The sequence below is a fragment of the Stegodyphus dumicola genome, chromosome 1 (assembly GCF_044657685.1).
Source record: "Stegodyphus dumicola isolate Sdum_Otavi_A_Nest chromosome 1, ASM4465768v1".
Taxonomy (NCBI): domain Eukaryota; kingdom Metazoa; phylum Arthropoda; class Arachnida; order Araneae; family Eresidae; genus Stegodyphus; species Stegodyphus dumicola.
The window spans coordinates 258,085,773-258,097,321 of record NC_140768.1 but is presented as its reverse complement, the minus strand read 5'-3'; the positions used below and the strand labels follow the sequence as shown (position 1 = coordinate 258,097,321).

The 11,549-nt window shown below is 31.6% G+C and overlaps 1 protein-coding gene across 2 annotated transcripts in view; it reads left to right on the top strand.

The window, feature by feature from the left end:
* The first annotated feature begins 1,465 nt into the window (after positions 1 to 1,465).
* LOC118203916 (sterol O-acyltransferase 1-like) overlaps positions 1,466 to 11,549 on the top strand; it is a 65,907-nt gene continuing 55,823 nt past the window's right edge. Inside the window, exon 1 of one of the 2 annotated variants that reach the window (XM_035376220.2) lies at positions 1,466 to 1,511. The gene's annotated coding sequence lies outside the window, so the exon portion shown is untranslated. Of the gene's footprint in view, positions 1,512 to 5,309; positions 5,397 to 11,549 lie in introns of those variants that run through there. The other variant, XM_035376219.2, reaches the window with a different exon arrangement.

Sequence of the window (11,549 nt, the reverse complement as noted above, 5' to 3'; positions counted from 1 at the left end):
TTTATCCAAGTCTTCTAAATTCTGGCGAGGGCAACTGTAAGGATTTATATTTATTTGGAATAACCAATTTAGTTTAAGTTATACTCTCTTTCCTATACGATTTTACTATACGATAAAACCAACGATTTTACAAAGGCCAATAAATATATGAAAGTTGTGTCAGGATTAGCATCCGCATGTAGACATTTGACAAGTCCAGAAAATCCACGGCAGTTAATTTTCCAGGCAGAGGCCTCCTTTCTTTACTTTATCTAACACAAGTCTCTGTCTATTCTAACAGCGATTCTTAACAGTCTTTTGATTGCTTCTTTGCTTAATTTTAAGTAGTTCCTAACAGGATACTCTTTCTCTAAACAACAACATGCAAGCTTACATGTACACTCTATTAGGCTCTTAGCCGTCTATTCGGCTGTATTCCCGGAGCAGAGTGAAGCAGAGAGTAGATGGTTTCTACCAGGAATATAACACACTGTGAGGCTAAGGCCAGGTCAGTTGTCTTCCTTGATGGCGCTCACTCACTCACTCTATTTCCTATAAGCCTTCATTCCCCTGTTTGTCAATGCCAGAATATTTAAATTTGTTAGCGCGCGTGAAGTAATGGAAATTCTACTTTATAATACATACTCTACAAAATATATTGGGTTCGAGTATATTGAGGAGAAAAGGTTTAAATACTGAGTTCAAGAAGGTAAAGTTAGAGAGTGCAGACAAGCGCTGTACCTTTGTAGCGCGAGCTTCTGGTTCTGCTTTTATTGCTGGTTAAAGTGGCGGAACAGCTATTACTTTGCTGCCACTAGACTTCGACGCCACTTTAGGTAACAGGCGTATCTGAGCCCTATAGAGTAATTCTGCTGCTTGCTAATATCTTCACATTTTTAGTTTAATTCTGCTGTCTGGTTCCTGCACGTACTTCAGCTGTCGTACCAAAATCTGTGCAAGTAGATATCCCACAGTGTATGAAGTTTTTATTTGTAATTCGCAGCACCTGGCTTCAAATAATATAACTGCAAATATCATCTAGCAATCTAGTTTATTCTGAAGTTCGAGTATATTGGGGTTATTTTCAAAGATGCCAAATAATAGTTCTTTGTTTTAATACTAGCTGACCTTCCGCTTATAGCCTTTCTATTTCGGAGATAATCCAGAAAATTCAGACAGAATTCATGCAAATCCTTTTTTAGCACTTCCACTCGCTCTTTCAGTTTAAATTTTTCATTTACTTGGAATGTGAATAAAAATCCGAATATTAAAAATTAATAATAATAAATACTAACAAATGACATAAGTTACAAATACATTTTTTCTTTCACTAATTTTATTGCCTGGATTCGCTCGTGTTCAAAATGGCAGTATGAAGAAATTCTCATTTGAAACTTATTTTGTTTCCAGTTTTACGTCACTTATCAATGTCGGTACAAAGTCCACTGCCGTCTTAAGCGATACAAATCTCTCAGTGCGATAGTACCACAGCAAGTTATGCACCCAGCTGAGTAGCATCGTGATTTCTTAAGGTGAGAGTTCTTGTAAACAAACTTGATAATGTTCATTCATAACTATTTTTTTCATTTGTTGTGAAGAGAACGTTTTATCTTATTTATTTTAATAATATTTTAATAAATTAGTGCATTTACCTTGAAAAAATTTGCTTATAAATCATTTTTGAAGATAAAAAGTACTTCTTGTATGTTTCTTTTATTAATTAACGTATTATTAAAAGATGCAGTCTTCATAGTCAGTTTGTTATGAAAATTTTATTTCTAGTAAAAGATTAATTTTTTTACATATTTAGACATCTTTTTAAGTTACTTCCTATTTGAAACATGTTTGTTAACAATGCAGCTAAGAAGCATTAACTCGAAGTATTTAAATCACATATTGCACTACGCATACTATTCTTTATCTCTAATGGAAGATAACTGAGAAGCACATGTCATCTGCATCTGCTTGTTTCCTAGTGCTCACCAAAGACCTTTTTCTTATTCCCCCCGGACAAACGGCATCCTTGGTGTCTTTTAAAATAATATCAGAATAATAATAGCTTATTTAAATTTCACGCCTTTAAACCCTTATGAATACTGGCGGTTTTCAGTGTAACCTCACGCTGCATATTTTTATTTTTAGTCATATTTACTTAACGCTATCACAAGATTATGAATTTCAGTTCCATTTAGTGTTTCGAATTTTAGAATTAAATAATAAATGCTTGTAAAAAATTCTAAATTTTGCTCTTAAAATCTAGGATTTGGTGAAATCATTTGAAAATTGAAAAGATTCTCAATGCTATGTTTTAGCATTGAGACTTTTGGTGAAAATATTTTATAGCAATAGCAGAAACAGAATATTTTATAGCAATTTTCTATCATTAAAGCTATAGCAGGAACAGTAGGACATGAGCATCTACAAGGTGATTATTTCGAATGAGCTGATTTCACATTAAGTAAGGTACTTTTCTGTCAACAAAGCTATTTAGAAACATTTTTTGGCCAGTGTAAGTGACTAGTTTAAATCGAAATTGGGTTGGTAATAAATAATTAGCCAAAATAATAAAATAACAACCTGCTAAGCCAAAATAAGGTTTAATTTTCTATGAATATATTTTGCTTGACTATCTCTTTTGTATCACGATACTTAGCGAAATTCATAACATCTCATAGAATCTTAAAATGTTTATGAATTCAGTTTGACTAACCTGTACTCTTTACATTCGGCTCTTTCGTCTGAATCCTTCTACCGTAAGTCTACCATACCATCGGGTTGTCTTCTCTTACGGGATATCAAAATTTATTAATGATTACATAGGATAAACTTATGTCAGCACAACTTTTGAAAAAAATGTATATTTTCTTAAAGTTCTTTTGTTGAAATGATATAAAAAATCAAAACAAAATATTGAGATGCATAAAAAATATCAACTCTGTCAAAACAGACTATGTGAGATTTATTCACGGCTTGGTTTATTGTCCATTCCATAAAAAAAAAAAAGAGATAAGAAGCGTTTGTATATGTAAAGTAGATCTGTTTATAATCTCTGCAAGCTATTGTGTAGTTTGAGAACGTAGATAAGCAAGTCTAAGACTGAAGTTTAAAAGAAACCGACCTTCGAAACTAAGCGCGTATATGGTTGATGTATAAAATGATATAAATCGAGACCTGACTAAAGTTTGACTTTTCTAGGTAACTTTTATTCTGTTATTTCATAATTCGTAATCTAAATATTGGCAAACAAGTTCAGTAGAACTGCTAGTAAGTAAACCGCGAGATCCAATTGCAATTGTTTAACATGAAAACCAGCGGCTTTCTCTGTTATCTAGAACAGGCTTTCTTAAAATTTTTTCAGTCGCGACCCCTTTTTATCAATAAGATTTTTTGTGACACCATAACACCCCATAATATTTACAAAAATTTTGTGGAACCCCATAAGTATTGCGCAAACCTGACATACTCGTGAGTGAAATTGTCAATTTTATCACTTGTACTATAATATACTATTGCAGTTTTAGGTCATTAATTTTAATTTCTAATTTTAAGACATAGAACAATGGGAAGATTTTAAATAAGTAACAGACGAAATGACAGCACATGCAAATCAAGGAAAATGAACGTTTATATTATAAAAAAAAATGCGTCGAAACTTTTTTTTTTCCTTTGTCTGTACTGTTTTATCTTTATCTATTTTCAGATACATTGTGTAAAAATATTTGGTAATTGTAAAATTATTACAATAAGTTAAAGAAATATCAAAACTGCTAAATTTTTGGTGACCCCCTGCTGCAAGTCCCGCGACACCCAAGGGGGTCGCTACCCACAGTTAAGAAACCCTGATCTAGAAGAAAATTTCAGCTTGTTCAAAATAATATATTACCATACTTCACAGCAGATAACTGTTAAAAGTTATTTAAGTAACAAAAAAGTCTGTTTATAGTTATTCTTATAACTTCTGAGTTGCTAGTTCGAATGGTTTGATTAACATGGGAAGCATCAACGAATTAATTGCTTATAATCCAGTATGCAAGGAGTCCACAAATGCTGCATACAACTTCGCCTCGTACGGCAAAAATACAAAAGACTTTTCTTCAGTTTTCATTTCATTTTTCCTTTCATTCTGCGGGAGCAGAAAAAAAGTTTCATGTTTTCTTTCTTACATATTCTATTTTTACTTCATATTATATTTTTTAATCACAGTTGTTATTTTTAGATATTTTTTCCCTTTTAGAATTTTATTTTAATCATCTGAGTTGCGGGCTGGTATTGTAGTTCTTTCAATAGTTATTTTGAAAATTTCTGTTTATTCAATTGCATTGTGTACTTAATATTTATTATATTTATTCATATAAATATTTTCTGAAGTCCGTAATAAAAGTCCTGTTCAGTATCGCATATAGCATGGCTCTGAATGTCAAAAATATCGAATATAAGAAAACCGCTCTTTTAGGGTTCTTTGCAGTTGCGGGAAAAAAAAAGAAATCGGCTGGAGTGTGGTCGGGCATTATCATAGAGAAGGAACCAAATGCCCGCCTTAGCATTTTCTGAACGAAAAACGAGGAGTCCTTTGAAATAAATTTGCCAAAACATCTTTACATATTTTAGCATTCATTGTTGCTTTTTCTAACATTTTCTTCACTTTTCCAAAGTTTTCATCTCTATGAAGAGTCAAAGGCCCTTCCAATTTGAGTAGTTTCTACAATGAAATCCCGTCCATACCGAAAATATTTAAGCTACTGATAAATCCACTTTAAAGATACGGTTTTATGTCCTTAAACTTATTTCAATATGTCAAGATTTCTTTTGCAGATTTACCAAGCTTGAAACAGAAATTTAAATTCATTCGCTGCTCTATTTCACAGCCACTAATATACCTTTGAAGGCTGTTACTGACAGAAATCCATAATGCTTATGCCTACGCAGAGCTCAGATACATTCAAACACGTTATGGAGTATCTTTTCCGCACTTTGGACGTTCGCTAATTGTTATACATTATGACGTCATTCACTGATCTTTTTTTTTTTTATCTCATACCTGGTATTTGAAACTAGTGCTACACATGTGGCGGCATATTGATTAAATTTTACGAAACTTTGATAGTATATCTATCTTTGAGATTAAAATTACTTTGCTGTACTATGTAGTTTTGTTTTATGAGCCTCAAATTGTATACATCATTTAGGACACTCTGCATATGCGATGCACTTCTAACAAACAAATTTATTCTTTTTTTTCCCTCTACCCTTGATTATCATAACCTTTTTTTATTGTATTTCAATTGACTGACTGCTTTATTTTATACAAAACCTCTTTAGGTTTCGATGCACCTAATTTGTTAACCGAAAATTCTAACTTGCTGTGATTGTTTGACATATCAATGCATAACTTTCAAAACCACGCCACCAGTAGCCGAGTAAGTAAAGAGCTTAATATTGATTATTTGACTTAATTCAGGTCCTGGAGAGGGATTTTCTGGTTTTCGCCATGTGTAACATAAATACGAGCCAGTTCTATTGGTCCTTTACGTTGGTATCCCTTCCCTTAGGCAGAGTTTCTTTGTATGAATTGCTATATTCAAATTTAGAAAAAAAGAGTTATTTTCTCCCTCCTTCCAGCATGCCTTCGTGGTCTAACGGTAGCACACTCGACGCGTATTCGAGAGATCCATGTTCGAGTTCCGGCGAGGGCAGTGCACATAAATGACGTCTCCTGCTTCAAAAAAAAAAAAAAAAAAAACCTAATGACTCAAACATTGTTTCAACTTATAATACTTGATGCCGTTATTATTAATATGCCTAACAGATAACTGCAGAGCAGTTGTGCTGGTTAATCGATCGCTACGTTGCAGAAAGACTAAGTCGATGTTGAACAATGAACCAATGTAGAGTTTAAGTTGATAGGGAACTAATTTTAAATACGTCAATACATACAACAGTCAGAAACCTAGAAAAAGAAGTTCTTAAAAATATCAGTTACAGTAATAAAAATAGTACTCTAACAATATTATGTATAAATTATATATTATAATGCAATAAAAGAGCATCTGTAAGATAATGTGTAAAAAGTAGTATTTGCTGCAATTATTAATCCTTGCCGAAATCAGTGTTTTATTATTAAATATTAAAATAATTTTATGTTATTGGAGCGCCTCGCATTCTTTTCGAAATGACAAAATTTTTCTCATGAAACAGAGAATATTTCCACTTCTAGAAGGTCATGTAGAAATTAGAAGCTCATTTCACAATTGTCGTTCATCTCGCAAAGTTGTCATTTATCAACAGTGGGTCTTTGTTGTATCGTTACTAAGCAACAAAGAAAATATTTCTAATCACTGTATAAAGATATTTGAAAATTCTTTGTTAGAGTATAAAGATCTTAGTCAAAGATATCAATCCCGATAATTATCTCATTTACGTACCTTTGTGATATGCTCAACATCATAGTGAACTTAGTTCGTTTAGATTTTCAGTGTATTCACTCCACTTACTATTTTTAAACTTAACAAGATGTATCTTGCATGTCATCGACATTTCAAAAATCTCTTATTATCGCGATTTCCTTTTACTTTCTACAATCTTATCATATCTGACCTTTGACGTCAAATTCTTGGCGTTTCGTGTTACAGTAAAATAATTCATACTTGACCCTCTTCCATTATATATTTTTTCAGTATTTATTGGCATATGACCTTCTTAATAAAAGTTCCAGTGACTGGTTTGGTTTGGTCGAAACACATTATCATATCACATATATTATCGAAATAACAACAAAATTCCTTTTGCTTTTCGTGTTTTAAATATTTTGAAGTTTTAGTATTTTCTTTCTTAAGGAAATAGTACAGTTATTAATAATGTTTCATATTTAGAAATATAAAGGTTTTTCAATGGTACGGTATACATCTTAAATTAGTTGCATGTAAAATGCATCTTCAAACGTTATTACTAAAATCAAGCAGCTGAAACATTTTTAATAGGAACTCATGCTGTGTGATGTAATTCTGAATCATTACAAGCCTTTGAATTTAAAAAACTACGATCTGAAAATCAATTACTTGTACTGTTCGGAAGAAGCATTATGTTGGTTGTAGTTACAGTATGAATGGATTGCAAATACTTCGAGCACGCATGTGATACCACGAAAGCACTGCGTGAGACTGCAGAGACTATTAAATTTTTCGGTGCAGGAAAATCAAATGTTCGCCGGGATTTGAAACGCGAGTCTTCTATTTGCTAATTGGATTAAATCAAAAGCGCACGTAGATGCAAATGCAATAATTTCTCACATCCTCTATCACTGCAAGGATAGTTTTTTTAAACAGTAATTTCTCAAAGCATGTGAGAACTATCTGCCTAAGAGAAAGGATGTTTTGTAAAGATGTGAGAAACCCAGTTGACTAAATCCAACTAGCGACGAATTAATGCTCACCATATTTTAGTTCAGATGCTGTTGAGTCTATTAAGACTTTATCGGGAAAGAATTGGAAATAATAACTATTTCTTCACCAGGATTTAAATCATATATCTTCTAACTGCTAAATGGATATACCAACCACTTACGCCACGAGACCAAGTGGTGCTAGGTAAAATGTTACTGAATATTGCATTCAACTCATACCGCAACTTTACCACTAATTGTTCGAGTTGTTTTCGAGCAAAACTGAGGTGGATCTTGAGCAAACTTGCCTCGGGCTTTTTCATTAACTATATAAAGCAATCCACACTGTAACTACTGTCTAACCACACTAGCGAGAGCAGTTTGGCTGAGAGCCAAGATGGGTCAGTTTAATTGAAGGGGGTGTGGGTAAAAAGCATGGGTATTTTTCCCTCTCGGAAGTCGTAGCGGTTGTAACAGCTTTAATATAGTTATTAATCTCTCGTACATTTGAAATAGATGAATAATAAATAATGTACAGATTACTGGCAATATTGAAACGCGGGCTCGAGAGCCGCATGCATTTTCTCGCACAAAGCATGTATGTAATTATTTTTTAATACGTTTTTATACCTTTTCTTCTGTTATTTGTATGTCGCCTTTTTTTTTTTTTTTTTTTTTTTTTAGTGTAAAATAAAAGTTAAAAAGTTATTGCTGTGTTCCATCATTGGAGTTTACTTCAAATTGTTTAAGAAGTATTACAGGGTGTGGGTGAAAAGCGCGGGTATTTTTTCCTCTCGGAGGTCGAGGGTCATTTAGTGCTTTTTCTTACAATTGTTGAGCATCGCTGTTACTGACCTTCTTTTACTTTCAAATTTTCATTTTTACGATGAGTTCTAGTGTTCCAGAAAGCTCTAGAAATAAATCTTTCCGCAGAGATTTTAAGAAATTAGTGTATAACGTGATTAAAGTTTGTGATGAAGAATCACAATTAGGAAGACTGACCATCCCAGTTACGCAGCCAAAAATGTAAAGGGGACAAAAAGGTATGGCATGTCTAATTAAAACTAAAATAATTTTTATGCAACCTGTTCCCATTTAATTCTAGTGTTCCAGAAAGCTCTAGAAATAAATCTTTCCGCAGCGATTTTAAGAAATTAGTGTATAACGTGATTAAAGTTTGTGATGAAGAATCACAATTAGGAAGACTGACCATTCCAGTTACGCAGCCGAAAATGTAAAGGGGGCAAAAAGGTATGGCATGTCTAATTAAAACTAAAATAATTTTTATGCAACCTGTTCTCATTAAATTGCTTTATTTTATTTATAGATCATTTGATTATATTAATAAATGTAATTTATTAAAAATATTTAACAGATAAAAATTTTTCATTCAATGTTTGAAAATATTAAAAATGAACTAAGATGCATTATCTAAATTATTATTAATTTAATTGTTATCTATTAAATATTATTATTAAATTAATATTATCGGTACTTTTCCGTTTTGCCGGCGGAAACGATAAAGTCGCCAATAATGGTTTAACTGATGCCAGACGAAATATCCTCGCTGTTAACCTTTTACGCCTCAGTTTCAAAACAAGTTGAAGCCAATTCTTATCAGATTGTTTCTTTCAATACTGGCATATAGAATTTTTACACGATATTTAAATTTTATCCCCTAAGACAATTCACGGTAATAAGTCAATTAGTTCTAAGTCAATTAGAACGCAATTACACCGCTAATCCGAAGGCGAAATCAAGTGTTAAATTCATCAATTCTAATGAGAATGCACTAGCGAAGTAAAGCACTGCGGTTTTACATAATTTCTGAGTAAGCTATTCGTATGAATTGAAATAATTCTTGCATTAAAACTTGTATTCCAAATTAAGATTTAACTTGAAATTAATGTAGATAATTACTGAGCGAATTAGATTTTAGTAGCGTAGTTTACGTGAGATGAGATCACTTGGGGTCACGTGATACGAACCGGCGAATCAGGATTTTGAACCATGAAATCATAGTAAATTCTTAAATTAATGTCTTTTTACAAATTTATTGTCTTTATTTATTGGCTTTTTACAAAATTTTAAACCATATTAAAATGTTTATGCCTTCAAAATAAAAAAAATTCTTAGAATTAACATTTTTTATGTGTATACTGTATGTTGTCGCCAACAAAGTCTGCTTGGCGAGATTTGCGCCGGCGAAACGGAAAAGTACCATATTATCTATTAAAATATTTATAAACTGATGATGAATTGTATGAAGACAAATAGTTTACTATTACAATTCTTTTAATGGTTTTTCTTTGAAATGTCACGATCTGATGTTTCTATGCATTTTAATGGTGCTACTTTGGTAGACGGTTGCACGGATTTTGGCGACTTTTTGGCGATTTGCCTTTTGGCGAGTAATACAACTTATGGTAAACCCATTGCTGGATAAGTTATTTATAGTAACCGATACTTTGTTCTCATTTTATTAAAAAAATAATGCGTTTTATAACTTCCGTGTTTTAAATATTATTTATGGTTTCTAAATATTAAAAACCAATTTAATTTTACATTTTTATTTGAAATAAAAATTTTGTTTATAATATTTTATATAATTTTATGTTGTGGATGATGTAATCATTGACGTCACCTTACTTAAAAAGTAATTGGTTTTATTAATATCTATAAATTTAATCTAATGTTTTAAACATTATTTATGGCTGTTAAATATTAAAATAAAATTTAATTTTGCATTTGTTTTAAAAATGATTTTATTATGAATGATTATTTAAATAATTTTAATTCTATGCGTGATGTAATCAGCTCCCTGATTGGTTACTGAATATTTGTGCATTACCGCGCCATTTTAAAATTTTATTATTCATCTCTTCGAATTCCTCGGATTTCAAATGGAATGGATATCTCCGTTTCGAAGACGAATGTTGTTATTGGTAATTACCAAGAATTATTGGTATTGGAATAAAAAAATTGCCCTTTGAGACTTTATTTTGGCCAACCTGTCTTTCCTAATCAAAGATTTGTTTATAAATTGTTAATAGCGTCAGAGGAAATTTTAGAGGAAACCTCGCTTATTGCTTCTTCAATGAAGTGCGAGATATTTGGATAACAGATGAAAATGGTTAAAAGATCCGATTCAATTATGATTTCGATTTTTTTTGTGGTACTTATCAATAAACAAGAGGTTAAATTACTCAAAAAAATGTAAGTACATATTTTTCTTTTATTTTATAATTGTATACTTCAATTTTTGTTAAAAAAATTAATACACTATTTTCAAAAATTGCTGAGATAATTATTGTTACATATGTTTTAATGTTAATTATATTTTATATAACGTATTTTAAAGTATTTGAATTTAATAATATTCTAATTCTTTTAAATGTTGGTAGGATGGTTTTTAATTCGATATTCAATTTCAGTAATATTTTAATCTAATTAAACGTTGGCACAATGTTTTTATAGCGGTGTTTTTATTCTCTTTTTTGCTATATGAAAATAATAATAGCCTTACTTTAGTACTTTATACTCATAGTAAATGTATTTATTTACACTTGCCTGCCATCTTAAAAAACGACATTTTCAACAAAAAATTAATCCATTACTTTTAACGATATTTATTTTTTTTAAGTTTCGAATACTTTACTATGCGTAAAAACAGCGTTTTTCAAGATGGCTGACGATTGTAAGTAAAACTGACGATTGTAAGTAAGGCTGACGATTGTAAAAATCGCGTTAACAACTGCGCCAACGTAAATCGCCAAAAATCCGTGCAACCGTCTACCAAAGTAGCACCATTTTAATTTTATTCTACAATTTTAAAATTTCACGATGTATCAGCTTAAAATGTATAGAGCGCAGACAAAAATTTTCTGTTGCGCAGCACTCGAAAGATAGAGCGTGAAATGGAAGAACCATTTAAATCTAACCGGGCTACTGCATTCACCCCTACACCACTGATAGATATGCCCACTTTTGCCCCAAACCGGATGTTCACATAAGTCTGGAATACATTTATTTCAGCATTGTAATAGCACAATCATTGCAGAGAAAATAAACTTGGTCTGTGCTAGCTTTAAATTTAAATGTCACGTGTTAGCATGGCACATAACATTTAATTTTCAGTGTGCAGTTAGCAATGTGGTAATGTGGTTTACTTTGTTTTATTTCATAAACAATA